The 27,974-nt window shown below is 42.2% G+C and overlaps 1 protein-coding gene and 1 long non-coding RNA gene across 4 annotated transcripts in view; one reads left to right on the plus strand and one right to left on the minus strand.

Annotated features, from left to right (window-relative positions):
* sertad2b (SERTA domain containing 2b) overlaps nt 1-27,974 on the plus strand; it is an 83,573-nt gene that overhangs the window by 47,295 nt on the left and 8,304 nt on the right. Inside the window, exon 1 of one of the 3 annotated variants that reach the window (XM_031323822.2) lies at nt 8,851-9,119. The exons of 1 other annotated variant lie outside the window; for it this stretch is intronic. The gene's annotated coding sequence lies outside the window, so the exon portion shown is untranslated. Of the gene's footprint in view, nt 1-8,850; nt 9,120-27,974 lie in introns of those variants that run through there. One more of the 3 variants, XM_031323820.2, reaches the window with a different exon arrangement.
* On the minus strand, nt 237-27,935 carry LOC116067397. The gene is made up of 4 exons (XR_004109197.1): nt 27,924-27,935; nt 10,486-10,492; nt 6,727-6,730; nt 237-363 (listed from the first exon to the last, which is right to left on the minus strand). It is a non-coding gene; the product is annotated as an uncharacterized LOC116067397 (long non-coding RNA).

Here is a 27,974-nt window from a genome sequence, read left to right on the forward strand (position 1 = left end):
TCACGAAACTGCAGGCTAACCTTAGTAGCTAGCTAGTAGCTAGCTGGTAGCACGACATAATGATTACATCTCCTTGGTTCTTTAAAAGCATCCTTAGTTTATTTAGATAAGCATGTAAACGATCAGGAACAACGAAAACACAATGTTTAACGTTAGTGAATATTTTAGACAATGAAACGGCGAGTTCATGAGTTCTCCGCGTATACCATGGATGTATTAAGAGAACGACGTATACTTGTAAGAGACACGAGAAAGAAGCTCATGAACTGGCAGTGTTGCTACGACAACACAAACTGTTGCTAGTGTGCATGTCCATCGTGACGTCATGGGCCAGTCAACGCAGAAGATCGAGCTCCATGACTGCTTTATGTGCTTTTGAGCAACTCTCGTTGGAATGAACGGGGCTTCGCGCCGAACCTCGTATCCAGTTCTCTTAATACATCCATGATCCTACCTCCTATTTGGCGCAGTTATACTTCATCACCTTACTTCCTGCTCTGCTCCCGTCATAACTACTATGGCGACTAGGTGGCACCACCACTATAAACGTAAATATAGGTTGTAATTGCTGCTTGAACAAACAACTTAAGTGGGCGGAGGACAATCTCCACAGACACATGCATGTGACTCAAAAATTACAGCTCTGTGTGTTTGTGTGTGTGTGTGTGTGTGTGTGTGTGTGTGTGTGTGTGTATGTGTGTGTGTGTAGCCCTGGCATTTTTCTGCTTGTGCGTCTGTGGGAATTTATAGACCCTGATGATATAAAAATGCATGTGTGCTGTCACAGTGAGTATAAATGGAACATGATGGTCGGCAAACTAATTCTGGTGACAGTGGTAATCCTGCGTGTTACTACCCAAAGGTGCAACACGGTGATGGATGGAAGCAACATGTAGTCTCATGTACTGGGCTGGAGTGATGAGTGGGAACAGTGAACTTACCATGAGTCAGGTTCACACTCAAGTTCACACTGTTACACATACACATGCAACCTGATACATGCACAGAGAAACGTAGACACTAGGGCTGTTGGAACAAATTCCAAAAGTCGAATATAATTTGAATAGTAAAAAAAATCAATACTATTCAAATGCTGAAATTACTATTCAAATGTGATTTTTTTTTATAAATAAAGGTTGGCTAACGTCAGCTAATCTCCCTTTTCTCATGTCACGTCTGATGAACAATAAGTTACGGGAGTGCGAAACACAAGGCATTGTTAGCTAACGTTATGTACCGAGTAACGTTAGTGCAGGGGGGAGTGACAGGCTGCAACTGCTAATCGGAAGAAGGATGGGAAATAGTTTTAACATGACTTTAAAATTGACATCCATCAAGCCAAAATGCTTACGTTATCAATAGTTAACTCGTTCTGTTTTCCTAACTTCGTCGCGAGTTATAGGAGCTTAGCTGGGAGCTTCATGGAGACAGCTCTTATCAGCTGCCCTACAGCTGTCAGAGTTAGCTTCGACTTCATATATTACCTTCTAACAGCTGTCTTCTCAGTAACGTGACAATCTGCAAGAAACAGGTTGCTTTTAAATCACTAAAATAGTAGTGGCAGCACTATTTGGCGTAGTTATAAATGCCGTTAGCATCGTGGCTAACACTATTGTTACTTAGTTTATGACAAATCGTTTCGGCTGTGCTTTCTAACATGATGTCATTGTGCTAACTGAGCAACGTTAGCCTTTACAACAGAGCTGCTTCATTACACTTGTTAGATAATGTTTCATTACAGAGTTCTCTGTTGATTTGTGTTTGTCGCTGTGTGCGTGGTGGAAAATAATGTAAACAGAGAGCGGCGTGCCAGAAATGCAATGCGCCATGACGTAGGTCCCCTTCAAGGCCAGGCTGATGTTGGAAGTCCCTCTAGTGGACAGAAGGTGTAACAACAACCACATGCTTATAGTGGCATTGACAATGCATAAGCCTGAGTAGTGTAGTACATATTAATAACAGGCTGCATATGAGCATTAAATATTTGAATATAATTTGAATATTGATAAAAAATAACAAATGAAATTCGAATGGTATTATAGAGGAAGACTGACAACTCTAGTAGACACATAACTATAGAATAGAACATTCACTGATATTGTGGCATGACATGTTCTCTGTTATGTTATTGTAGGTTCTGATGATTATGCCAAATTTTATAGCACGTTTGGAAACAAACAACATAGCCTTTCATTATGGTTTGAATGCATAAATTGTTAACCAGGACACTGTTTGCAGAATGGAAAAAGAGAAGCAAAGAGAAGCAGAGAATAAAAAATAAGGATAAAGCAACAGCAAAAAGGAGAGAAACACAAGGAGCGGGTAGATTTTGCACAGAGAGGGAAATAAAAGAAGAGCGAGGGAGAAATAAATAAAGATAGCTGAAGGGAGGGAGGGAGGGAGGGATGGTGTGGGTGCAGCTCTCCAGTTGGTGTTGCTATGGCCCTGCCCTCCCTGCTCACTGAGCCATTTCCTGTTTTTGACCTGAAATCTTTATTTAGAGCCATCCCTCCTCACTGCTCAGCATTCATGAGTCAACTCAGAATCCAGAGAGATGAAGACAGAACTAATCAGATCTCCATTCACCACAAAAAGCTACGTACTGTATCCATGCACGCGTCGCATGCACAGAGCGACCCAGGCTAACCCGCCTGTTAGCCGTACTCCAGCTGAGGCTTTATTCAGGCTGTTTGCATGATATCGATATATTGAGAATCCCTGTTGCCAAGAATAACACAATATTCCTCTTAATATTCCTGTCTTTTATTGTTTGAGCAGCGGTTTGCATAAGCTCTGCTGTCTGCACTCATTGAGCTCAGTTTAGCCTTTTATAAAAGAGTCTCATACATGTCATACTGTCCAGTGATGGACGTTTTTGTCTTCAGCCAATGTTGACTTAAAGGTGCACTATGAGTTCCTGCGTGATTTCAGCGCGATTTCATTTTTGTCTCAAATCATAGGCATCTCTCCTTGATCCGCTAGCTGCCTGCCCCCTGAATACACTGTGAAAAAGCCCGGTCTCTGGAGACAACACAGGGTTCGTAAACGTCAAACAAACACTAGGGGCACAGGCTGTGCACCAAAATACAACAAACCACGTTCCAGCCAATCACCGACAAGATGGTTGGGGGAGGGGGTGCTTTTATAGCAGCAGCCCTAATTTCAGTGAAAAAGACGCACTAACCCCAAGGGGGTAAGCCTCTCTCCACAATGCGTACCTCCTATGGCGCCATTTTGATGCTAACAAACCCGCCGTTAGCATCCCATTGACTGCCATTCATTTTGGCGCCACTTTGACAGCGAATAACTTTACATCTGAAGCGTTTAAAGCAGCCATATTATGCTCATTTTCAGGTTCATAATTGTATTTTAAGGTTGTACCACAATAGGTTTACATGGTTTAATTTTCAAAAAACACCATATTTTTGTTGTACTGCAGTGCTCTCTCTCACTGCTGCAGATCCTCTTTTCAGCTGGTCTCTGTTTTAGCTACAGAGTGAGACCTCTTTTCTTCTTCTTCTTCTGTACTATCTTTGATTGCACTGCACATGCCCAGTAGCTCAGATGTAGCTCATGTCAGCTAGCTAGCTCCATAGACAGTAAAAGAAAGGCTGTTTCTACAACTTCGGTAAGTTACAAGGCAGGATTAGCTGGGAGACTTCTAAATGAGGGCGCACATGTAAGTAGTTCTTTTGTAGATTATGGTGAACTTATGTGTGTTGTAGCAGTGCTTTGCTACTGAGAACGAGGTAGCATGCTAGCGTTAGCATGCTAGTGTTAGCATTAGCGTTAGCATGCTAACGCTACGAGCTAATGGTTGCGGTTAGCCTGCTCGTTTCGGCTTGTGACGTCACAAGCTGTGTCGATTTTGAACAGCTCACCCAGAGACTGAAGGCAGGACACATTCAGAAACTGTATCTCACTCTAAACAGCATGGATGGATTTTTTTCAAAGTTTGTATGTGTGTGGAAGCACCAGAGACACAACATAACACCCCAAATCCCAGAAAAAGTGATTTTTTCATAATATGGGCACTTTAAAGACTTTATTTGTCCATTGTTTATTTCTAAAGAAACACGACAATGTATAAAAGGCTCCATTACCTTGTATCTCAAGTTATGGCTCCGTAGCAGACGTTTTTGGAAAAATAGGCTAACAATTGTGTCATAACCACGCGACTTACTGTCGCATAGTAGAGGAATTACCGTATAGTACAGGAGAAGTAGGAGAAGTTTCGACTTACATTAGCTGTTTAAGTTTAATTACTAATGTTAACTAGCATTTAAGTGATCAATAATTAGCCTGTGTCTATGTTATCTCCTTACATATACCTACGCTCTCCGTCTCTGCAAGATTGGGAATGATTGAGATTTCTCTTGGCACAGCTACCAGAAGACTTACAACTTTCAGACAGGTTGCTCACGTCACATCTACGTCTTCAAGCTCAGTTGGAGGCTGTGCAGTAACGCTCAGCCTTCACCGGAAAAGTGCTTCTAATAGTCTTCACAGGTCTTCGTCCAGAGCAAAGGGATCTGTTGGTCCATTTCTTTAACTGTCTATGACTAACCCCCACCCCTATGGGGTTTTGGAAATTTCTTCGCTGTTTTTGCTTTTTGCTCACAGGTTTCTCTATAGAGCTCCCCATACATCTTCGGAATAGATATTTGGCAACACTGTGTAAAAACTCGCTCAGTTAGTCTGCCATTTCCTCTTTCTCTGTTCCTCCAACAAAGCTTTCCTAGCTTTCTGCTTCTTTTTTGACGGCTCAGCCATGACAATAGTGTGAAAAGCCTATTATAATTCTGTGACTTAGGCTATTGTATTTACATTTTTATTTTTATTTCACACTTCCATGTAAATGTATGTTTTACATGCCAATTAAGACTCTTATAAATTAAATTAAGATCAGCTGTTTCTCCGTGAAGAGGAGTGTAAAAGGGAGAGAGAGAGAGAGAGGGAGAGGTGAGCTACATTTAGCTGTTTTTCCACGAAAGGATGGTCAACAAGACAATGAGATTCGAACACAGAGATTGGCAGTCGGCTTCGTAGATGAATGTGGGTCACCACTTATGTATTTTCTTGACTTTGTTTTGGTAGTTCTGGTGTTTGCTGTAGCTTCATCGTATGCTAAACATTTACCTGGCAGTCCTTTCACAAACTTGTCCATGCTTTGCTAGCAGTACAGCAGAACCGTGCATAATATTTATTCATATTTAGCGTCGCTGCTAAGGCCTGGTCAGACCAGTATTTTAAATGGTGAACTTTCAGGTTAAAACAGTTCATTCCAATGGAATTGCTGCAAGCTGGATCCAGTCACAGAGGCAAAAGTTGTGTTGAACTTTGGTGACCTTTGACCAGCAACTCTGCAACATTGACCGATAGCAAGCTGCTATGACAGCTGACCTTTAAGATAACAGAGAGCCAAAGAGTCTAAATGTCTTATTAGCTGTTTTGCAACGTTGTCGTACTCAAGACCGGTTTCAAGACAACTTTTTGAAGGTCTCGGTCTCAGATCAAGAGGACTCTGGATTTTATTTCATTATCATCATCACATCATTACTGTGATTGGATGTAAAACTCCCTGCTTCAAATGCAACCAAAAACTTGACTCATTTCTATTTTGAAATTTGTTACTGTTGACCCCCTCCCCCTTAACACGCAATCCCAAGAACATAAATGTGGGAGACAGGAGAAGAAGCTCTGGCTGTCTGGGAGATGTCAGCCAAATTGTCGGTAGGGCTGGGACGATTCGTCGACATAGTTTACATAATTGTGTCTCCCCCATCTGTAGCACTGTCTTCGATAATTGCGCAACCAGGCCAGATTGTTTCAGATATCTCACAAGTCCTTTATAACGTCAGTTATAACGGCCCACGTATTAAAAAATTGTTGGGTTAAAACGGGCTTGGGCTCATAATTCAAGTTAATGTGTCGGGCCGGGCCGGGCTCAGACACAACATGCACTGTAGACGTGTGCTATTATCAACATAGTAACACGGACTGTGTTCCCACTAGTAGCCCACGGTCCGTTAATTCGTTTTAATGCCCCGCTATGACTTAACATTAAGCATCATTTGGTTTACCATCATCTTGAGTGACCCAATCGATTACAGATGGTTATATTAGACACTGCAACTTGCCTTATGTTGGATTTATTTGATACATCTGATTTCTTATGTTGCTGAAAAAATTTTACTGTAAGATTAAAGGGAGAAGAGCTTTGGATGTTAAACAAGAGCTTATTCATTATTTTGCCTACTACTGTTAAAAAAAGCAAATACAGGCTACTCTTTTGCACTTGCTCTGTTAAGTTTTTATTTTTGTATTCCTTCTGAAAGTGACTTTATTTTGTTGTTGGATTGATAGCCTACATCTGCCTTCAGGTTGCACTACAAACTAATTTTACTTGAACAGTGCAGTGTTAAACAATTTTAATAAATAGAGACTTGAACCTTATTGAAATTTGTTTTGTGTAAATTGTTAATAATTGAGAAATGGGAAAATAATTGCTTATTGAAAAATGAATCGTTAGATTAGTCGACTAATCGAAAAAATAATCGCTAGATTAATCGTTTAAAAAATAATCGGTTGGGACAGCCCTAATTGTCGGTACCAGTCTTTACAGTGGAGAGTTTTAGTGCACCATGAAGACTTAAAAGATGTTTTCCACCCTGACAAGAGGAGAAACTGAGTGATTCTGTGCCAACAATTCAGTTCTGTAAACACGGGACTCAAATTGTGACAGCAGGTTGATCAAAGCCTGTCTTGAGAACAGGCAGCCCGTCTTGGAAAATAGGGAGACTTGTATTGTGATTGTGAGTGTATCAGTGCACAACTGGGTGAGTGTGCAGCAGGGGGCAACAGGGACACAAACGGTCTGAGATGCCCATTTTCTGCCCTGCTCCACTGGTGTTTTTGTCTGTTTGGAGCAGACTCTGCTGGGTTTTGTTTGAGTTTACTGGACATCTTCCCGCCATCTGCTGATGGGTAGGACGGTTACCGCTAACCGGCCAAACAGCACCATCAGTCCAGTGCTCATTTCTGTGACCACTCACTATTCTCGTGTCAATAAAAGAACAAATTAATGATTCCAAGTTCTCAGTAACATCATGCCTAAGTGCAAAACACTGGCAGATACTAAAATCTCTGATAAAATACTTTAAAATTAAAAGCATATTACTAATTTAAATGTACTGGTAGGACATGTATTTAAATGGGGACTTGCCACAGTAGTTACAGTACTAAACTTGAACATTGCTTCCACTTTAGAGTTTCAAAGTGTTGTTAATGTTCAATTACATATTTAATACTGAGAGGGAGAGAGAAATAGAGATACAATATTACAGAACATACCGTGTATATGTGTGTGTGTGTGTGTGTGTGTGTGTGTGTGTGTGTGTGTGTGTGTGGGCGGAGCAAAGTTGATGACGCTATGGGCAGCTGCTAGGTTTCAGCTTCTCCTGCTGCCTTCATGTGCTCCTCGTAAATTTACCTGCCAGTAACAAGATGGATCCTGTCATTATTATTCCGTTGTTATATTAAAGTGCTCATATTATGCTTTTTGGCTTTTTCCCTCACACAAGCAAACACTCACAAGTACTAAGCAAACAAGAATCTTACAAAAACACAAGTCTTTTACAGTGTGCCTAGGCTATGTAAGGCAGGAATGGCTAAGGGCAGAAAAACTCCTCCGAAAGCGAGTTTTTTTGCAGAGTAGTTGTCTGTATCTGCGACCATGTCTCTCTGTTTTATTGTGTTATATATCTTTTTTGTGCATGTAATAGGTTTACAAAGTGAAAAAGCCCAAAGTCCACCCCAAAAGGACTTACCATCTCCAACAGAAAACACTGTTCACAAACTGCTCCAAACAGCTCTATTGTAGTCCAGCTTTTACTTCCGTGACAAACGAGCGTCACTTTGTAACACACGTTATATGCTCGCCTAGCTGCTAGCATGGCACGCCCTCATACTCTGCTTCTGACTGGCTAGTAGTGCTTACCTATGTAGGCCTACTGCGCATGTGCGACTCCTATCAAAGATGGAACAGAAGTGTGATGCCTCACTCTGTAGCTAAAACGGAGAGCTCAACACACAGGGTGAAAAGAGGAGCTGCAGCAATGTGCAGTACAACAAAAATATGGTGTTTTATTTTTGAAGATTAAACCATGTAAACCTATTCTGATATAACCTCTAAATACAAGTATGAACCTAAAAATGTGCATAATATGAGCACTTTAAAAATGACCTCGGGAGTATCATCGATGATGTTTTAAGGAAAGTGTCAAAAACGTATGAGTATCAAGGAAAGGAAATTCATTCTAGGCTAAATGCCATCAGCAGATTTCGTCCATATTAATCTGTATTAAATATTTCTAAGTATTAAGGAAAACATTTTCAGGGAGGCCTCTGCCCAAAAGATTGTACCATCTTAAAGCTGATCACATACTGAAAATGAATATTTTATTTATTTTTTGATTGCCAGTTACATGGTAGTGGAATGCATCCAATTGACCTCTAGTTGTCACAGCCTTTTGCTGTCTGTCCTCTAAATGTCCCATCTTGGTAGCTCCATGGGCCGCTTTGTGTCTTGCTTGTGCCCAGGACAAGAGGATCTCCAAAGGCTGCCACCCAGCAGATTATCTAAAGATTAGAGGGCCCTTTTGGTTACTTTGCATGGCAGCTGAATTCTCGCTATATTACAAGATCCACAAAAATCCGATTTCAAGTAACGCCCTTCCACATTTGGAGTTGCCCATGTTCTCCATTTAAGTGCTACATTCACCATGCATTAGCCTGTCTTAGCATTGAACACCGGTTTTCCTTGTGTGTAACTTGATGTCACTTGTGTCACACTGATTAACTAATATCTTGTTACGTTTTTGCTTCAAATGACACCGATTGCGGGACATAAGCGCACGTGCAGTTTACCACGCGAGTATGTCCGACAGCTCTTGAAGGCAGCATCGTTCCTGCGAGCGGAGGCACTTTTCTCCTCCTATCAGCGCCATTGTGTGACAGAGTCTCGGGGAGCGAGGAGGACGGCTTGTCCTTCTGTAGCCGACAGGACTGTTTAAATACCCTCCATGTTTCTCTTTCAAACTCCGGCGGACCTGGATGTGGTAAGACACCGTTTTTTTGTTTTTCGAATACTAAAGTAAAACACGCCGGATGAAATACATTACGGCAAGGCAGTGTAACGTTAACGTATTTCTTATGAATAATAGACACGGCGGAGGTGTTTCAGTAGTGCGGTGGGTAGCGGGGTCTGGTTGAAAAAAGTTTTCGTATTAAATGGATAATATCTGGCAATACGTGTCCCCGCCGCTGTACTTCCAGTGACCCTGTACCTCTATCTGCCAAAAACTCCTTCCAGTTTACAGAGCCGAGGCAGCGGCCGCCACTTTCCACTTTATCACTTCGGAGAAAAGTCTGTCTCATAAACTTTTTTTTAACCAAAAAGCACTGAGTGCTTTCCCCAAATACACTCACCCATTAGCATATAACATGCTATAATAAATAATAGATACGTTAGTCATTTCTACTAAAGTTATTCTATTTTTTTTAAGTAAATAGGCTACCAAATGAAATATAATGACATACTCTCGCATGTAAACGACATTAATTGAAACTGTATTTGGGGCCAAATATAATGGCTTGGTTAACTCTACATATTTGAATATGTATTGTCAACAACACCATAGAGAAGATGGACTTCATGTTTACACAAAAGCCATTTGCAAGCACACATAGGCCTATTTAGTCTTTATTGTTAACTTGTGTGAAGCATCTTCTTGTACACCTTAACCTGCTCTTAAGTAGTATAGTGGGGTTTTGCAGTGGAAGTGGAAGTGATATGGTCTTCAGTGTTTGGGACTGTGTAGCTGTTGTGGTGAGTGGAGTTTCATAACGTGAACCACAAAACGGCAGTGTGCTCTTATACTGACTGTAACGTTTTCTCTTCTTCACTTTGTCACTTTCTGTGCTGTGAGCCACAAGTAGGGTTGTGCTGATGGACGATATTATCGTCCATCGTGATGGCTGACCGCCATCACGATGGAGAGCCACCATCGTGATGCCACGCCCCCCACCCTGTCAGACACACACTACTCCTAGTATCTTCTATAGCTAACCTAAAAACTTTGCAGGCAGGCGCGGAGCTGTGGGCGGTCCTGAGTCCGCCCACATTGACAGCTGGCCCGCCCAATCAGAAATTCAAAGTCAATTGTGTTGGTGTGCAAAGCACCTCAACAATCACAACAATCATGGATTGCTGTTGTGGCCAACAACTGGAAACTTTATACATTGTTTGTCTGCTATTTCATCACTAAATTCACTTCTGAGACTTTTTTTTGCGAGAAATCAACTATGTACAGCTCAAATATGGGCTGTTTTACGAAAATTGATGGCTAATTGCAAATTTGGTCCGACTTTGTCGGATTTTAGAAGCTCCACAGTCTGACGTGACAGCCGGCCGGCGCCTGCCACAGACCCGCTGTGAGCTGGCTGGAGCTCTATCAGGAGACTCGCGTACAAGAGGCGTTTAGTTCCCTGAGCGTTTGTTTAAATAACACAACACACATATCCATTATCAGATTAACTGGAACCTGTGGTTTTTCGAAGTTATAATGCTCCACAAGAGATTGCGGGCGTAACGTAACAAGCTCGCTGACCGGGCTGTCACACACACCGGCCACGGAGCAGGCAGAGGAGAGGGAGAGCAGCGTGTGACAGGGCAGAGAGATATACCTGTCTCCCTTTGACAGTTTTGTAAATAAATTATAATATGTATATTAGAGCTGTCAGTCTTCCTCTATCATAGGCACCAATTTATGTTTTCCTCCGTGGGTGCTCACGGGCGCACGCCCTTTAAAAAAAAAGTAGTCAAAAAATGTTTGCATTTCAGAACCTTAGGAAATGGACAGCGGCCGACACGAACACACACGCCTATTAACTCGATAATAAAGCCGTAATCTTTCAACTCAGGACAGCGCCACTTCTCACAAATACAGACAGGATTGGAGATGAGAAGTTTAACTGACACGTAACCGCGATCAGCGATCAGCAATGTTTAATTTTAAACATTCCATCGCAATGTTTTACTGTAAACATCGTCAACTGCCAATTTAGGGGACATTGCCCAACCCTAGCCACAAGCTTCACATAGGCCACTTCAGAACAAACTAAACTCAGCCCTCTTAAAGTGGACCAAAAAGTAAACCAACCAAAAATGAGACTCCGTTCTTTTTCCGTTCACGTGGTCAGTTTACTTGAAAGAGCATTCACTTCTCTTTTTGGTCCACTTCAGCTCTGATGGGTCCTCAGTAGGGCTGCACAATATGAGGAAAATATCTAATTGCGATTATTTTGACTGATATTGCGATTGCGATATGATTCACGATATTGGAGGGAATGATCATTTTTGCATCATTATTCTCATTTTCATTGACAATTATTAAAATTTAAAGAAATTTTAATTATTATAGTGTGATTTTTTTGGGAGGATCTGTACCAAAGAAAGATGTTTTCTTTAGTCTGTAGGATACAATTTTTAGGCCGGTACATCAGCACCTCAATACTTAATTCAGAATGGTTTGACACATATTTTGCCATTAACAAATATTGCACCCCCTTGCGATTTTGATATTGCACTAGTCCATATTGGGATTTCGAAACAATTGCGATTAATTGTGCAGCCCTAGTCAGCCCTATAAAATACATTGGCAAAAGGCAAAACGAACCTGAAGCATATTGTGTTCACAATGCACAGCTGAAGAGAACCGCGACGCAGACCTTGAAGCGAACCATACTCAACGAGTATGGTTTGTTCCAGAGGGGTCTGAGTCCCTTTGGAGTAAATCACTAAAAGCAAGGGCTGAAACGGACCAAGTTTGAAAACGCCCCTTCTTTGTCTGTACGAGCACCCACAATTTAGACTCCCATCAGCCCACAGAGCCTTGCTTGATCAGAGCTGAACCCCTTCTGAGGAGTAGCCAGATGTAATGCAGAGTTACACAACTGCCTATACTGTAGTATGCAGATAACCACAGTGGGGGGAGGAAAGTCTAGTTTTTGCTGAGTGTGGTACCCTTCAGGAAGTCCCAGGGCTCCAGGTAGGGTCCAGAGTAAACATGTTGATTTTAAATGTCACTGTTTATTTGTATCTGTATGTGTATTTCATTTACTGGAATATGTCCAGTAAGAGACCATGACAATGGCTAAATTCTGATCAGCTTCTATACTAAAGCTTTCTAAACAAAATGGGGAAACACGTCAAGCCTTTTAGTTTTAAGATGCTCTCCCTGATTTTTTTTTTTAGCAAGTTGTCCCTCCAAATGTCCTCCCAGCTTGCTGCTGTTATTTCAAACTCAATACATCAATTTTGATCTGGGAGGAAATTTGGGGGATTTGGAGGCACTATAACAAAATTGTCTTTAACACATGTCTTCACAGACATTTTTAGAAGGCCTTGATGTGAATATGTATTGGACACCATGAGGTGACAGCTGCAGGCTTTTATTGTCCATTTCTAAGGCTTGAATTTACAGTAATAAGCAAGTTGTGTTGCATCAGCTACCCTATGAGAGATGAATGTACTCTATATTGCATACCATCAGTAACTGAATAACTAATAATAGTCATAAGGCTTAAGGTACAGCAGTAAAGCTTCAAGTGCATCAATAATATAAGGCTTGTACTGCATTCACAGGGATTATGCTTAAGTAGTAAGCGTGCTGCCTGCAGTAAAAATGATGACACTTGCAGCACTGAAGCTGGTGCTGCTGTAACAAGGTTGCCACTGAGGTAATAAGGCTGGTACTGCCTTGATACACCCATGCTGCAGTAATAAGGCAGATACTGCAGTAATAAGGTAGATACTACCATACATACACCCAGTGAGCAGATATTTTGACGCTGTAGGTTTCTGTAGCTACTGAGGATTCGTCACTGGAAGTGTCAAGCTGTGTTTTCCCCCCTGAAGACGCAAAGAGTGGAGCGCTCAACGGCATGTAGACACGTCTGCTGACCTAAATCTGCTCTCTTCTTCTGCCTTTTATTTATAGACTTAAGTGTGTGTGTGTGTGTGTGTGTGTGTGTGTGTGTGTGTATGAGAGGGAGTGAGTTTGTGTGAATACACTAATGACCAGGCCCAAATGGAATCCGCAGATTTTTTTATTTTATTTTTACAGTTTTCAGGAGTGATCCAGAATGAAAATCTGCGTAATTTAGCGGGCTGTTTTTCTGCTTGTGGTGGAAATGTGTTAACATTCTAAGTTTAATTAGAATTTTTTTTTTTTTATTTGCGGAAAATTTGCGAAAATTTCTGTGTCCGCAGATTCCGTGTGGCCCTGCTTAATGACCAGAAATTTTAGTGGCATACAGACACTTATTGTGCATGTATGTATGTCTCATTATGACGTTATTTCTTTAACTAACACAGTACATTTAGTCCAGAAGAATCAGGCATTGAAGCACAGGCACCTGCCAGGTCTCTCTGTTGTGATTGACTTACAGTGTGCGATGTACTGGCTGTGCAGAAGTTTGGTTCTTGGATAAACATATTCAGTTGCTTTACACTGAGAGGTCTTTTTCATCTTTTTTTGTCCAGCTCAATTCTGTCAATGAGGGAAGAATATTAGAAACAACAACCACTAAAAAAGCTGTATATGTACCCAATGAACTGGCAACTGAGTTTAGTTTCAATATGAGTCAGGTTTTACATGTCAGTGGCTCTCGCAGTGTGTGTTTAATCTCCTAACTTCAGACACCTTAACTTGCACCTTAAATACTGTAAATCAAATAAAGATAGCCATTCATAAAAGAAAAATAGGATTGCTCTCACAAATGAATTGTAATAGATTAATTGGGCACACACAATTAATTAAAAACAACATCCTCAGATACAGACACCAACTATCTCATCTTCTTTGTAAAGGTCCAATCCACCCTGAGCTTGCCATGCCGGCGCTCACACCAGTGTCTTTATTAATGGGATGCTGCATGTTGCACAGTAGGAGCTGTAGTGTTTTGTAACCAGGTCTGTCATTACGTAAGAGATCAGAGTGAATTCCTTGTCTGATACCCAGATGACCTCTGTCACGTGGGCATTTTATGATCACTATGAGGGAAAGCACACACACGCGCACACACACACACACACACACACACACACACACACACACACGTTCACTTGAAGCTTTCTAGCTGTTTCTAGCGGGGCTATTCAGTGCCTGAATCGGACCAAAAAAGGTGCCACTATCCTTATTCAGCTGTTGCATGACATGTTAATCACATGTTCCTTGGATATATTTATATGATTATCTTGGTAATATATCACTTCAAATGTATGTTGTATGAATTTCATTACATACATTCAGAGTTTGACATTAACTTTTTTACACAGCAGCCACTGTGGCTAGTGGTTTTCCAAAGTTAGCCGTGCAGCATTTTCACTAGCCAATATTTTGTAAGAAATTAGGTTTTATTTGATAAAAGTTAAAGAACTAGATTTGCAACCCTTTTTAAATGTAAACGACGAACCAAATCAAGACCACATAAAGTGTATAAGCTCTAACACTCCAGTGATGAAATATTCAGCTTTGACAAGGTTGTGTGTAAAGCTCATTTTGTATTAAAATAAAATGCAACCGATTAAGACACAGATGTAACAAAAGAGTGGCTTCTTATTGCATAAGTGGTGCAGGGGTGGAGAAGATGAATTGAAAGAGGTTTGGAGCGCACACTCGAGCAGTCAGCAGCTGACCCCAGGTGACGAAAAGCGGAGCGCACAGAGCAAAAGTTTGTTGCCTTGGTTGCACCATTTTCATTTTTATTGGTGTGCGAGATTTGGTGACCGTCGGGGCGGACAGACCACCATGGATCCACAGTGGACTACTCCAGTGACTAGGGTTTCAATATTTTGTTCTCAGCATTAAGCTGGTATGTGAGAGACGCAGTTACACAGGTTCTTAGGGGTGCGTACCTACTCAGCACAGAAGTGGCGGTACTCAGACTTATTCATTTTGATTCTTGCTCTCCTCTTCCATCTGTCCTCCATTGTTGTTCAGAAAGATTTCAAAATGTCAAAATAAGAGTGTTTTCAAGTGTAGTTATACTGTTTGGGGTCAAGTATGCGGGGTTTAAGCTCATTCTTATAGGCTATTTGACAACTTACTGTAGCTAACACTAGTACCAGTGCATGGTCATAATTTAGCTAATATTCATAATAATATTGTAATATTAAAACGTTGGCTGCAAAATTGCACTTACAGTCACTTAAAGGTGCACTATGAATTCCTGCATGGTTTCAGCACGATTTAATTTTTGTCTCAAATCGTAGGCATCTCTCCTTGATCCGCTAGCTGCCTGCCCCCTGAATATACTGTGAAAAAGCCCAGTCTTGGGTGACAACACAGGGGTCGTAAACGTCAAAGTACAAGCCAAAATACAACAAACCACTCCAGCCAGTCACCGACAAGATGGTTGGGGGAGGGGGTGGGGGTTAGTGACAGTCAGTTAGTCATGACAGTTACGGAAACATGGGGGGAGGGGCGAGCTTGCTGTGTTTTGTTTGGAATTTACTTGGAACGTCAACAGAAGTGACCATGCAAGAACTCATAGTGCACTTTTTGATATTCATGAATGTCCGTTACATTCAAGCCATTGCCAAATGAGTTGTGACGAAGCTAATAAGACTATCAGCTCCACACAACTCTCTCTGTATTTCTCAGTATGGCTATGTTCAGAAGATTGTGTCGTCTGGCGACTTTCGCGCGCAGAAACTCGAGTGAAGATAATGATCTCTTCTGAAGAGTCCATCATGTTCTTTTTAATCCCCCATGTCCTCCTTGGCTACTAGCAACTGCGTGGAGGAGGGGTGGTATCTGTGCGCGATCACGGTAGGCTTGTATCATGTGGACGTGTTGTTGTCATTACTTAGAATTCCTCATGGGGGAGACAGAAACAACGCACTATAGCTTTTAGATAAATAAACATGTTTAATCTAACTATAAAGCAGGGAATCTCTTTCTGTGTGTCCTTGGCATATCTCGAGAAGCGTTCATCTGATCTTCTTAACACTTGGCGGGTGTATTGCTGGGGGACTTGCATGTGGAATTTGATGCAATTTGTAAACGTGACACGTTCAACATTAAAGGTGCAGTAAGCGATGGGTGAAGAGAGGGGCAGAGCTGTCAACTGATCACCATCTAGTGGTGAGTTGGGTCAGAGGGTGGGGGAAGACTCTGGACAGACCTGGTAAACCCAAACGGGTAGTGCGGGTGAACTGGGAACGTCTGGAGGAGGCCCCTGTCCGACAGACTTTCAACTCACACCTCCGGCGGAGCTTTTCGTGCATCCCTGTGGAGGCTGGGGACATTGAACCCGAGTGGACAATGTTCAAAGTTTCCATTGCTGAAGCTGCGGCGGGGAGCTGTGGTCTTAGGGTCTTAGGTGCCTCAAGGGGCGGCAACCCACGAACACCGTGGTGGACACCGGTGGTCAGGGAAGCCGTCCGACTGAAGAAGGAGTCTTTCTGGGATATGTTATCCCAGGGGACTCCGGAGGCAGTTGCAAGGTACCGAAGGGCCCGAAGGGCTGCAGCCTCTGCCGTGAAAGAGGCAAAGCAGCGGGTGTGGGAAAAGTTCGGAGAAGACATGGAGAAGGACTTTCGGTCGGCACCAAGGTGCTTCTGGAAAACCGTTCGCCACCTCAGGAGGGGGAAGCGGGGAACTATCCAAGCTGTGTACAGTAAGGATGGGACGCTGCTGACCTCAACTGAGGAGGTAATAGGGCGGTGGAAGGAGCACTTTGAGGAACTCCTAAATCCGACTAATACGCCCTCTATGGTAGAGGCAGAGCTGGAGGATGATGGGGGATTGTCGTCAATTTCCCTGGTGGAAGTTGCTGAGGTAGTTAAACAACTCCACAGTGGCAAAGCCCCAGGGATTGATGAGATCCGTCCAGAAATGCTTAAAGCTCTGGGTGTGGAGGGGTTGTCTTGGTTGACACGCCTCTTCAACATTGCGTGGAAGTCGGGGACGGTACCTAAGGAGTGGCAGACCGGGGTGGTGGTTCCCCTTTTCAAAAAGGGGGACCAGAGGATGTGTGCCAATTACAGGGGTATCACACTTCTCAGCCTCCCCGGTAAAGTCTACTCCAAGGTGCTGGAAAGGAGGGTTCGGTCGATAGTCGAACCTCAGGTTGAAGAGGAACAATGCGGATTCCGTCCTGGTCGTGGAACAACGGACCAGATCTTTACTCTCGCAAGGATCCTGGAGGGAGCCTGGGAGTATGCCCAACCGGGCTACATGTGCTTTGTGGATCTGGAGAAGGCGTATGACCGGGTCCCCCGGGAGACACTGTGGGAGGTGCTGCGGGAGTATGGGGTGAGGGGGTCCCTTCTCAGGGCCATCCAATCTCTGTACGACCAAAGCGAGAGCTGTGTCCGGGTTCTCGGCAGTAAGTCGGACTCGTTTCAGGTGAGAGTTGGCCTCCGCCAGGGCTGCGCTTTGTCACCAATCCTGTTTGTAGTATTTATGGACAGGATATCGAGGCGTAGTCGGGGTGGAGAGGGGTTGCAGTTTGGTGAGCTGGGGATCTCATCGCTGCTTTTTGCAGATGATGTGGTCCTGATGGCATCGTCGGCCTGTGACCTTCAGCACTCACTGGATCAGTTCGCAGCCGAGTGTGAAGCGGCTGGGATGAGGATCAGCACCTCTAAATCTGAGGCCATGGTTCTCAGCAGGAAACCGATGGAGTGCCTTCTCCAGGTAGGGAATGAGTCTTTACCCCAAGTGAAGGAGTTCAAGTACCTTGGAGTCTTGTTCGCGAGTGAGGGAACAATGGAGCGGGAGATTGGTCGGAGAATCGGCGCAGCGGGTGCGGTATTACACTCAATTTATCGCACCGTTGTGACGAAAAGAGAGCTGAGCCAGAAGGCAAAGCTCTCAATCTACCGGTCAGTTTTCGTTCCTACCCTCACCTATGGTCATGAAGGCTGGGTCATGACCGAAAGAACGAGATCCAGGGTACAAGCGGCCGAAATGGGTTTCCTCAGGAGGGTGGCTGGCGTCTCCCTTAGAGATAGGGTGAGAAGCTCAGTCATCCGTGAGGAGCTCGGAGTAGAGCCGCTGCTCCTTCGCGTCGAAAGGAGCCAGTTGAGGTGGTTCGGGCATCTGGTAAGGATGCCCCCTGGGCGCCTCCCTAGGGAGGTTTTCCAGGCACGTCCAGCTGGGAGGAGGCCTCGGGGAAGACCCAGGACTAGGTGGAGGGATTATATCTCCAACCTGGCCTGGGAACGCCTTGGGATCCCCCAGTCGGAGCTGGTTAATGTGGCTCGGGAAAGGGAAGTTTGGGGTCCCCTGCTGGAGCTGCTACCCCCGCGACCCGTTACCGGATAAGCGGAAGAAGATGGATGGAGTAAGCGATGCTGCACGAAGATTGTTGATATTCGAACTCAACTGCCAAACAAATACATCCCCCCCACCCCTAGAGTATCTCCGCCCCCGAGATTCATGGACATACATTGCCATAGCGACCACTTCTGTTAGCGTCTCTGCTGACTAAAAAAAATTTTGGCAGAGTCGACATTAGCTCAGTTAGGTTGGGGATTAGCAAACTGTCGCTACTGCTGTAAAGCCAGCCAGTTAGGAGCAGCCTTCCCAAACAACAGCAAACGGACAACGTTAAACTGACCTAATGAAAACAGCAAACAGTGAAACGGCGAAGCTAACGCTGTTACTCACTTGTCCATAACGACGAGAGCCCTCATCAGTTTTCATTCCTTTGAAATCACAGAGGTTTATTTTTTTAAAGGTTATTTTTTGGGCTTTTCCGCCTTTAATTGACAGGACAGCTAGGTGAGAAAGGGGGGGAAGACATGCAGGAAATCATCACAGGTCGGACTCAAACCCTGGACCTCTGCGTCGAGGCATAAGCCTTTCAGTATATGTGTGCCTGCTCTACCCACTGATCCAACCTGGCCACGAAATCACGGAGGTTTCTGCAGCGGTCAAAAGCCTCACTGATGTTAACAAGGCTCTTCCTCCGTTCCTGGTCATAGAACTTATTTTTTTAATTTCCATTCTTCAGTCCTTTTCCTCTTTAGCTGTTTCTCTGCCAACTCTTGTTGTTGATAACTCCTGGCCCCGGCCGTTGCCTCCCCACTCTCCCCCCGCCCCCATTACTCACTTAAATGCGCCACCTGGTGCTGATTGGCTGGAATAGTGTTGTTTGGCTCGTGCGCACCTTTCTGTGCGGCTGTGTAGAAACGCAGATTTTTTTTTCAGCGCACACAGAAAATAGAAAGCTAAGTGACCGTGAGGAGATATTTGCTGAATTTGACAAAAAGTGTATTAGATTAACATCGCTTACTACATCCAGTGTTTTTCCTAGGTTTGTGGAAGACTGAGGTGCATGTATATTGCTGGAGGGTTTAGGGGTCCTCCCTCAAGAAAATGTTAGATTTTTCAATAAAAGAAAATATGCAATTTCACATAATTTTGGACCATTATTATTATTATTATCATTATCACCACCACTGTGTCTAAAACGTTGGAAAAGCTAGAGCAGATAATAAAAAACAACTCTTAAAAAGCTTAAAGACAACACTTAAACCTAAAGAAGTCCACTGGGGACCAACTACAATCATTAGATCTTAGAAAAGTCTTTTAGTTACATTCATTCTTTAATAAACTTTGAATAAACTTATTAACGTCTTCTGCAGTTTTAACTTTGCTAGGTGGGAACAGGTGATCAAAAAACAAAAAATAAAAAGCTTGCCGGCCGCACAGTTTCCGCTCTGAGCTGGCTGAGCAAAACTCAAATACAAGGAAAATAACAACGTGGCTCTAATTACCAACCAAATGTACCGATAAAATTTGATTCGTCATCTTTTCTGAATCTGTCCAAGCATCTTCTGGATTCGGCAAACACAGAATCCACCAAAGAGCGCATGCTAAAGTATTAGGTAACCCTTTATTTTAAAGTGCTTGTAATAAGGACTTATTTATGTTTATAAGCATCTTGTAAGGTCCTATACATGTTTTAATAACTGTTAATTACTGCTTATTACAAGCACCTTAAAATAAATTGTTACCAAGTATTATTTAATTCTATCCAGGTACTCCCCTCTCCTCTACCTAAACGCAACCATGTTTCACATTAACGTGAAATGGACCAAAAGGAAAAGCAGTCCAGCGAGAGCGACATTTTTCTTTCACAAACACCACTAAGACAACAACGCAGAGCTTTCTACAGTTACTCTGGTGTCTTACTGATTTTAGCAGCTTTTCCCTAATCACCAGCTCACATAAGGTCAGCATCATCTGAATGTATTATCATTTTGTGTTTTTTTTTGTTTTTCGAAAGACGAGTCTCGCCGTCCCCCGTGCTGCGGCAAAATGAAATCTATGCTGTACTTGGTGGTGGTTATGTCAAAGCAAGTGACTAACACGCCTGTCTGGAAACTAATACCTCCGCTAAGTGTATATTTCACCGATGTTTCTGACCGCGAGTAGCCACGACTTGGGTGTGATTTATTTCCAAAACTATTAAATGTTAATATAAATGTTAATAGTAAAACTATTATTACTGCACAGTAAAAGTCCTGCATTCAAATGTTTACTTCACATTAAGAGTCAAAGAGAGGCATTATTGGCACAATGTAAATTTATTAACGTCTGTTCAAGGTGGAGCTTTCATCTCTAATATAATGCTGGATAGTTAAATGAATAATAATATTAGCATCTTATTTTAATTGTGATAGTTTATGAGTAAAATCTGAATCTGGAACATAACCAGTAACATTGCAGTACAATGATTTCCTCTGAAATAGTAGTATACATTAAGTCGGTAGTATACAGTTAAGTTGCATATTTTTTAAGTGCTTTGGGGGCCTTTTGTAAGTTATTTCAGGGTAGTTTGGGTTAGAATAGTAACTCAATTATAATCATTATAAATCTATACTGTAGCTGTTTGGGGCCCAATACCACAGGCCAATACCCTGACAAGCCAGATCCACATCAAGATGTTGGGTCTGGGAACTCACCATTGACAGGGCTCAATCCGAGGGGCGGGATAAACGGTTGTCTTTCAAATTCCATCTGCACGCAATAAGATAGCGCTACAACCAGGCAGAGCAACAAAGAAGGTAGCAGAGCTAGTTGATAGATTAAACTTTTGCCGTATCCGGTCGGCAAAACTCCGAACACATCTTCCTTTTTTAAGAATGATTTCAGTGTCGTTCTTTGTTCTTTTCTCAAAGAAAAGCTTAACTCCAAGTCTTCCAGAAGACTGCTGTTCTCAGCAGCAGCAGCCATAAGCCCGCCCACTGACTCTATACACGATGTGATTGGCCTGACTAGAGTTTGGTTTTTCCAGCTTGCAAGCCAACAGAGAATGCCTAGACCCTCCTAGATTTCTAGGCTAACAGGCCAAGCTATTGACACGTTCCGAATGGGCTTGTGTTGAACCGGATTATTAGTCACCTTTAATATTTAAACCATGACCATCACCAAACCTCCTGTCCGCATTTCACCATTTAAACCACGTGTGATTTGATCAACCCTTGTGTTGTCCTCGTGTTTACAAAGTTTTTTAGATCAGAAATATTGGTTTCTTTCAACCAAATTGCCCAAAAATAACTTCGATGCATGGATATACGTTGTATGGAACCCATACAACATCCTTGTCAGGTAAAAGGATTACTTTCATTGCATTTTGGGTGTTTTATTCAATTTTATAGCATTTGATTTATTTTTTTTTATTTTTTTTTTTAAATGGTTTCAAAACAGCATCCTGACTAAACTTAGACATAAACCAGTCTGTGATTCACTCAACATCATAAATTCTGCTTTGTTTTAACTCAAACTTAAATTAGTTCTAATGTCATATAAATTAGGTTTATTGACCATGAATAAAAAAGGTAAGTGACAAAAACGTGAAAAGCGCAGAAAAAAGCAACAAAAACTTTGAAAAAGCGCCAAAAATTCACTTTTGACCCGGAAGGACAAGTTCATGGTCGAGAGGAAGACAACACAAGGGTTAATGAGACGTCTTGAACAGTTTAGTTGGTGTCACTTGAGTGTCACAGATAGTCACAGTCTGGTTGAGAAAAGACACACATACTGTATTTTCCTGGTTTAGGGTATTTGCCTATTTTATAGCAGGCCCATGCAAAATAGCCAGTTAATGATGGTGAGTCTTGATGACCTACTGTCTAATTGTAGCACTTATAATGCATTTATACAAGTGCTCCAAAATGGCAGAGAACCAGAATGACTATATTAGACAGAGCTGTAGTAGTAGCAGCAGTGGTAGAAACAGTAGTAGGCATCGTCATGGTGTAACTGTATCTTAAGTTGTGTGTGGAAGCGTAGCTGCTATTAAGCATAGTCAGGCTGGTCAGGCGAGCACTACAATGCACTCTTCCTCTGGGTTTTGTCTGGAATGTGTTTACTAGTTCTACATTGTGTGTGTGTGTGTGTGTGTGTGTGTACACACACACAGTAGGAAGTTGGACAGCGTCGTCCTCGTGTGCAGAGCTGGATGCATTACAGTGAGGAGGAGCAGTGGAAGCACAGTCATGACTGTGAACTGTATGCCTTCATGCACATGCGAACGCTAAGATGAATGCATGTCATACTGAGCATACAGCACACACAGTGCTACATTCATCCACCTGCAGCAGCAGAATGTGTAGTGTGTAGTGTGTGTCCATACTTTGTGCATCCAGAGAACCTGAAATAGCCCGATGTGGAGGTGAGGGGGAGGGGTGGAAGTGCAGCTCAGCTCAGGCATGGAAACTAGCGTATCCGGTTACAGGATCATAATATCACTGCAGAGTCCATCCACTAGCACTGCACTACTGCGCAACACACACACACACACACACACAACACAGCCAGCTCTTGGAAAAATATGTTCGGCCCACATGTGGGTTTGCAGGCACAGTTGGCACACGCGCGCACACACACACACACACACACACACACACACACACACTCTCTCTCTCTCTCTCTTTCTCTCTCTCTCTCTCTCTCTCTCTCATGCCTGCACACACACCTGACCTGCACTCTAAATGTGTAAAACATGTTTTTATGTTTTGCACAGAAACACAAAACAGGTTTTACACCATCATTTTGTGATTAGATTTATACTTTTCAATCATTCATTTATATTAAAACTCACAGCTTGTTCTTAATGGTTTATTTTTCTTTACCCAGACCCACTTCCCTGAAGTCATCATCGACTTTTAATGTAATCTTGTCTTAAAACACACGTAGACACAAGATGGCTTTCTTTTTGAGATGAAATTTCAGATTTTGATGCTATTTGATTGTATTGTGTCCTTCAATATCAATTTGAGTTAATCATCATCTTCTCTCATAAAGGGGACAAAGTGTGTGGGCCTGGTTGTGTAGACGTTTCAGAGTAAAAAGGAAAAGCCCAGTCTGTGTTGGTTCTTTTTTGTATCAGGATATTTGGTGATATTTTTGGGCTGTTTTTGGGAAATGTTCTTACCTGAAGTTCTTTTCATAGATCAGGTCGCTCTGCTGGAAACAACCATTTATGTATCAATTTTGATTTGTTTTGTATCTGTTTAACTTTTGAAGGTGGTTTATAAGGTAAGAAAAAAGAGGAAACACTGCAAATGGAACACATTTCATTAGATGTCTTATTGATTACATATATTGATTAAATAATAGATAGTCCAGTTAACGTTCTTAGCCTCTGATATGATAGATATGATCGCCATCACAATATCAACTTGCACAATATACGCATGCGAAAGGCTGCAACATATCGCAATTGACATTTTTTGTGTTAGTTGAAAGAAAATAAAACGTATTCTTATTCTTAATTTTATAAAGGACAACACACATTAATCAACATTTCTGTAAATGTGCCAGTGTTAGCCAGCCGGCAAATTTTCAACTGTAGTCCTTTGGCCAAATGATTTTAGACTAGAGCAACAGGAAACAGCAAGACATTAGTACAGTTTAAACTATACAGACAGAAGTCAAGAAGACACCATACAGACAGCTAGAGCAACAAATAAGCTTTCTCAGTAAGCCATGCAGAGCTACAGGAAGCAGCAAGACATTAGCACAGTTACACATCAAGAGTACCCCCATTTAGTATAAGAAGCCATGCAGGCATCAAAACACAGCCAAGCAACACAGACCCGAGCCATCTTCTTGCACCGTTCAAGCAGTAACAAGCAGTAATAAAAAGATGAAATAGACTACACTTTAAAATGTAACTATCATTCTTTTTTTAGTGGTGCCTTTCATATATAATGTTCAATAAAAGAATGTTGGAAATGATTTCCTTTCATTTGTTTGAAATTCAACAAGCAATTTGTTGTATTTTATCAGACTACTGAAAGCAGCAGAAAGGCAAAACAGAGTACACTTCAAAATCGCAAGTAATATCGTTATCACGATATTCAACATTATCGCATATTTTCCTCATATCGTAGAGCCCTATTTTTGTCCAATTTAAAAGTAATGCCTATTGAGAAAAAGATCTATTGTTAACTTCAGTCCAAAATGATCAGTAATAGTACTAAGCTTCTTTGCTTAAAAGGGTTTAGACATTGAGCTATATTTGCCTGATGGAAATCATTCTGGAAAAGGTAGTTAGTATAAGACAGTTATTGGCGAGACGGTTAACAGTTGCACGTTTAGTCACAGTGACCTTGAATGAAGACCGTGGCTCCATTTTGGAGGGCGGCACTCCTCCACTGCTGTGCTTTATCTGTTCCACTCATTGTGACCTGTTTTTCTTCTTCTGGTGTGTTCATATCCAGACATGGCTCATAGGGTGTAGGATGGTGCTGGGCCTGTGGACTCTGACAGTCAGTGGAAGGAGGGGGGGAGGTGTGAGGTACAGAGCGGAGGAAGGAGGAATAGATAGACGGAAACTAGGTAAAGGAGGGACTGAGAAGAGAAGAGGTGGAGGAGAAGGGAAGGGAAGATGAGGATAATGAAGTGGAATGTAACGGGTGGGGCACCTCTGGTATGTCAGCCCTACAACGTGTGTGTGTGTGTGTGTGTGTGTGTGTGTGTGTGTGTGTGTGTGTGTGTGTGTGCGTGCCATGAGTTAGACATGCGCAGCTGCTTCAGCTCTCGGTCACACACCCCGCAAACTGCTTTGAAACTAACTCTGTTGCTCTCTCTTTGACTCTCTCTGACACTCTGATTCACCATTTTCCTACAAGCTCCACAAGCAGCTGCAATGAATACAGAAACTCAAGCAGTAGGTCGTTAAAAGGCACAAACGTCTTAATGTTAGGTTTTTAAAAAGAAATAGTACTTTTACTAATCCCCATTCTTACACTCTGTTGTAAGACACACATAGGCCCAAAATACACACATAACCTATAAACATTAGTGGAGAGATGTAGGTGGGGGCTGCCATTTAGTAGGGGTGGGGGGAAAAAATTGATACAGCAGAGTATCGCACTATTTTCCGTGGCAATACTGTATCGATACATGGGCGCTAAGAATCACTCTTTTATTATATAAATTGCACCAAATTGCGCGTTAACTTTTTAGTACTGAGATAATTAAATCAATTGCTTTTTCAGTCTACTAGATTGTAAGATGAACAAACATAGAAATGTATCTTTTTAGATAAAACAGATGTTGACAAAGTTTTACTTTGGGTACATAATTTGAATTTGGAAAACGGATAATAAATTGCAATATATCGAAGAATATTGCAATATAATTGAAATCGCTATAACATCGTATCGTGACAAAAGTATCTTGATAATATTGTAGCGTGGGGCCTCTGGTGATTCCCACCCCTACCATTTAGGCTGCGTCATTCTACCCTACTACGTTTTCATTTTTAAGCAGCATTTTGAGACAAAAATCTCCGTCCACACAAGAGTTTTAGCTCCTGTAGCAGAACTAATCTCCGTCCATATTAACACGTTTGACAACGCACATCACATGACCATTCTCATACACTGGACATGTGCGTGCCAGTGTAAACAGGAAGCAGATTGTCTGACGTTACTCTGCGGGTAAAAATCATTGATGTATAAGTTGAAAATCCAGAAAATACTTAACAACAATGAAACAAAAAATAACAACAATGGCGAAAAGTAAGATCAAGGGTTTATTTCCTTGGACCGATGTCGAGGTGGAACTGTTACCGAAAGGTATGTAAGCCTACCTAGCCAATAAGACTGATGTGCGTCGTCGTTTCCAAAGGTCGTCCAAAGTAGTGTGTACGCGAGGCGTAAACATAGCAAAAGTTATTAGTTTTTAAACCAAACCGTAGTAGTGCAGATGTAGCCTTAGTCAAGCAGTTAGGGGTTCAGTAGTCTATATCTACGACGTTACACTTTCCAATTCTGCCGGTCTCCCTCTTTTCAGCCGGATGTCCGTTACCTTCTGTTTTCTTTGTGTTGGAATTTTAAACTCCGGTGGAATTATGAGGACTATGGTTAACTGCTCCTCAGATCTCTGCATGGTAAATCCAGACAGCTAGCTAGACTATGTCCAATCTGAGTTTTCTGTTGCACGACTTAAACAACTTTTGAACGTACACATGTAGGCTATCACCAAAACAAATTCCTTCCCAAGGTTATTTTGCTGTGCCGCCGAAGACGATTGTGATTGGTTTAAGAAATGGCAATAAACCAGAGCATGTTTTTCTCCCATCCCGGAATACTGTGTGGACTAGCCAAGACCATCCTCCGCAGCGCTGTGGAGGAAGGTCTGGCAATGCGAGACTAGGGGTTCAGTGTCTTGATCTAGCTACCAGTCCATGCAGGACCTAAACCAGCCACAGTTCTCATTTATGTTGCTAACATTTATTGCTGTGGTGTTTCTGCTCTGCACTTCCCAGTGATCACCCGTCAATCAAACAGTGCAGGCAATGCTGACATCTCTTCTTTGGTTATAAAAATGAGGAAACACATGGATCAATAATTATTGTAACTAGTGTCAGAACCTGCTCATTTAGACATGCCCCAATGTCCTACACACCTTGTTCAGCCCAAATTCGTAGCTCCAAACTTTAGTGTAAAACTGGCAAAAACACCAAGCATCCTATATTTTTGGCCCAAGTAAGAGGATCAGAATGTTTTCATTCAGCCCTGTTTTCAAGTCGGTCATACGCTCCAAGTTGTTTTCCTGCTTTGAGGATCTCGTTACAAAGACCAAGCCCTCACAATAACCATCTTGAGATTAATCAAAGTAGTAGTAGTAAGTGACATGGATAAAACATTTAAGAGGAGTGTCCAGGCGAAGGACACTTGCATGTCCCGCAGGCCGTGGCTTGCCATATGAAAAGGAATGGAGATGTTACAGGAGATGTTAGAATATATTATATTATATATATATTTAATGGAATTTGAATTATATTTTTACCTGTCAGTGAGAATTGATTAGATGGCTGGTTTGCTCACCTGGTAGAGCGTGTGCCCCATGTACAGAGGCTCAGTCCTTGTCACTGTGGCCGCGGGTTTGGTTCCGACCTGCAGCCCTTTGCTGCATGTATCTCTTAATCTGTCTTATTAATAAAGGCAATTAACGTCAAACAAAATAATCTATCCACTTGAGTGTTTCTCTTTTATTTATTCTACAGCCTGGTGATCCTGTTTTACCCTTATGGTTCTCCGTGAACTTTGCTGAAAGTGATGAAATGTAGCATTTTATGTGGAGTTAAAAAATAGCCTTTTAAATGCTACATTGCTGGTGAGCAACTGGTCATTTGGTAACTTGAGGACAGCCCTACTAGTCTATCTATGTTCGATCTCAGAGACCAAACTCCTCAAAATAAGCTATTAGCGAACATGTAAGGAGCCTAGTTCGGTGAACGTGATAGGCAATATCACATTCATTCAAAATAAATTAAATAACAAAGAAAAAAAATGATAATTAAAAAGACTACTACCAGCAAACGGTATTTTAGAGAAAAAAAATATTTTAATGTGAATAATTATGACTTCAAAG

The sequence above is a fragment of the Sander lucioperca genome, chromosome 15, assembly GCF_008315115.2.
Source record: "Sander lucioperca isolate FBNREF2018 chromosome 15, SLUC_FBN_1.2, whole genome shotgun sequence".
Classification (NCBI taxonomy): Eukaryota; Metazoa; Chordata; class Actinopteri; order Perciformes; family Percidae; genus Sander; species Sander lucioperca.